Raw genomic sequence first — 3,729 nt, 5'->3', positions numbered from 1 at the left:
ACGTTGGTACAATGCCTTGCACGCATGCTCAGAACCATATCGGCGCCAATTGCAGCAATAACATAATTTATATGCCTTGTCGTAATTTTTTTCCCATAATCTAATTTGAATATGAATTGCACGCTGAGGTAGTATGCTTACATGTAAGCGCCGCGCTCTGTTAAAAAACTAGTGTACAAACGGACGATAAATGACTCAATTTGGTATCCGAATGCCTACTTTTACGGTTTTGAACCGACAGGAAATGTCAATAATTATTTTTAAGCAATTGTAAAAGCCAGATCAACAACAGTTTGTAAAATAAAAGTGTTCATAAATAATAGAAGTGCAAGGTCAAGGGTCACTTGACAAATATAAAAAGGAAAGAAAACAAACTACAACAAGGGAGATGATGGGTTACTATTTTGGTGGATGGAAATACGTAGGTCTATTGATCGTCACTGTGGCGTGTGATTATTGGTATTGGGTCTGGCTGTGCCGCCATTTTGGATAAGCAATCGGGGACATTTATAGCGCTCAGTTGAATGAGATGTATGTGAAACGCTTGGGAGAGGCTTTGGATCTGTTGGCCTTGTCTTGTATAAATGGCTGGTTAAAGAAATATTGCTCAGTTGGTTTTGGGCATACCAATTTTGGTTTTCAAGTTTGCTTGAAAAAAAAGCGGCTGTGGAGCAGCTTAGGCTTAATGTTCTTGTATCAAAATTCTTTTGAAGAGTCGGCAGGTCTTCGTTTTCATCAGAAGATAGAAATGAGGTAAGAAAGGAGGAGGGTTTTCTTGGGAGACGTGGGATTGCGAAATATTTTTGTTTCGGAATTCCCGTTGGAAAGTACCGTGGAAATTCCGATCCTCGCGCGATTGCGAAATTTGACGGAACTACTTTTCCGTCGTGACGGGTGTTTCGACAGCATATATATAGCACGGGCGAACTTTCCAGAAGGTGACGACAGTTGTTAAAAATAAAATGGACCTGGGGAAATTTTGGGGTTTCGCAACACCGATGAGAAATCTAGAGTAGCTCTTGGAGTTTCAAAGAGCAGATCGATTCATATGCAAATAAGATCAGACAATAGTGTTATTCGGTACCATTTGGTATCTTTTTTTTTTTGGTCGGTTCTTTTTTATGATGTGAGCTATATAACTTTTAGAATTGGGGCCTGTGTTTGTAGTAAACAAGGTTGGTCAAAGTGGGGTGTGCAAACAAAATGGAAGACTGATGACCCAGATGAGAAATTCTCATTTTAGGCAGGAAACGCCGAAACTAAAATAACAATTTATTTTTGCCCAATCATGGAAATGAATTCATATATTGGTACGTATATAAAACTGTGGTTGAAGTTAATCAATTATAACAGTTGAAATATTAAGAGGGGGAAAACCAGTTTGATTAAAATCAACCCATTTCAACATAAATTCCCTCCCAGATTGTTTCGCAACAGAGAGTGGGATTCCCAGTCGGAACTACTTTTCTATTATTGGCGGCAATCGATAAAATTATGAGAAGTTGTGACCAAATAAGGAGACGCGTCCCACCCGTATTTCTCATCTCGGGGATTTCCAACGGGGAAAAATTGTGCAATAACTCTTTCAAAATATTTCTGGTTTGAAGCAGATAAAGTGAAATGATTTATTAATTTCTGACCATCTGAATACCCTTTTTTTTTTTTAAAGTTGTTCTGTCCGAATTATTTCTTCTTTTGTTTTGTTTTCGAAAGATAAGCTACACGTGTGTGTTAAACAAGGTACAAAGACAGAGGGATTTTTTTTAAATCCTTCCAAAAAGGGTTAACGGGTGACCAGATCAAAAATATTATATTGCACATATTGCAACACAGGTCTGTCCAACGGCAGCGAAATTCTGCAGATAGAAAAAAATCGACAAAGTCTGTTCAGCCCATAAAGGCTCAACATCAGCCCATATTAAGGCTCAACATTTTACGCAGTATAAACAAAATATATAACATTTTTTTTCCAGAAAATTTTATTGGCCTTTGAGATATACCAGAGTGGTTAAAAATTTACTGCAGACATAACTTAGTAAGAACATTAGGCCCAAAACAAGACAGTACTTATTTAAAACGTCAATGGTAAATAAAGCAGATTGATGAGGACAATCTAGGTTTACAATTTATCATGGTAATCAGGGTAAATCAATTAATCAGCATTAATCAGACTGAATATAAATGAGCCAGTCCCTAATAAATAAAATAAAGAGAACATGGACGACAGGAAAAATAGAGGCCACTGAAATTTCTGTTGGATACAGACGTTTGTCGTCTTTGCCTACAGCTCAGTGTCTTTCATGAGGTCCACGAGACATCGTAAGGCAAGTAACAGTTTTATAGCAAAGCCAACGCGTAAACTTTATAAATAATGATTGTAAATAGAAAAACAATAATTATCTAAATTGGAACTATCTTTAGTCAACATGAAGCTCAATAATCGCTTGGATTCGTAGTATTCCACTGAGGGCGCTAATAGCATACAATGGTCCTTGACCTCGACCACGATAATACATCACTGAAGGACGAAAAAACTGTTCAGGTAAAAATTATGAAAGAGGAAGAATATAGAATATAAAATCCGTAAAATCAATTAATTTTCTTCAGCTGGGGAATTATGCACAGACGGATATAACAGAACTACCAACAGAAACAGAGAAAAAAAATATACTTTGTGGCCAACGTAATAATGGTTTATGTATGCCTTGTTTAGGGCATCCTATTTCTTTGGACCTCATATTTTCTGACTGACCCTATTTTGGGCTCCCGACCCAAAAGAAACATCTTTTTATTACCGCCGACCCTGTCTGGGTTCCTATTCACACACAAAAAAGGTTCACAAATGAAAAGAAATGCATAATTAGTCCAGGCAATCAGCTCTGTGTTATTTGAAAAGCTTTTGAAGACGAATACCACACTTTAACGCTGATTACGGGGCATGGCAACCAGTGAAGATGACAGGATGTTGCCTCGGCCTCCCATCCTGTGTCTATAGCATACCTTTACTGTTACGTCACGGCTGCCACTACAGCCGAAACGTTAGTGAGCTGCTTGGTACATATATATTGCAAGTCAATGACATCTTGAAAAAATAAAATGGTTTTATTTTATTCAGTGATATCAACTCATGATAACATCATTGCAAAAAAAAAAAATCGAGAGACAAAACGCATTTGCCATAATTTAACTTACCCATCTATACGGGTGCAACTGTTTTTTTTCTTTAGACTTGAAAAAAAAAAGATCGATGAGAACCGTGGAAATAAAAAGATCGCTTTCCGGCCTCAGAATTGAATGAAGCCTGCTTCGTTTAAATGGAATTTAAAAGGCAGTGATAAAGCAGTTTACGTACGACGTGATGATAATTTGTTAAGAAGTACCACTCGCTTAGAATCATACTTGTTTTAAAGATGAAATGTTGTCAAGTTGAAACGGTGTCAGACTCAGACACCCCGATCTGACGTGACACGGTGATTCTATAAGGGAAGTCAAAATGAAAAACAAAATCCTTTCGTTTTCTACATGATTGTTTCCGCAGTTGTTTAAGAAACTTTAAATCCCACAGCTGCTCAAGAATTTTCAGGTTTAAAACTGTTCTCAAAGTTTGGTTCCATTCAGGAGTAAAACACCGTGACATTGACAGTCTTTATGACAGAATATCCTGTTGGTTGCACTACGGTTCATCACTCACGGTCGCGTTGAAAGGCGCCCTCTATCAGACGTGCCTGT

Source organism: Patiria miniata, unplaced genomic scaffold (assembly GCF_015706575.1).
Source record: "Patiria miniata isolate m_02_andy unplaced genomic scaffold, ASM1570657v1 HiC_scaffold_17, whole genome shotgun sequence".
In the NCBI taxonomy this organism is placed as follows: domain Eukaryota; kingdom Metazoa; phylum Echinodermata; class Asteroidea; order Valvatida; family Asterinidae; genus Patiria; species Patiria miniata.
The sequence above is the reverse complement of the archived record's forward strand: the minus strand, read 5'-3'. Positions refer to the sequence as shown.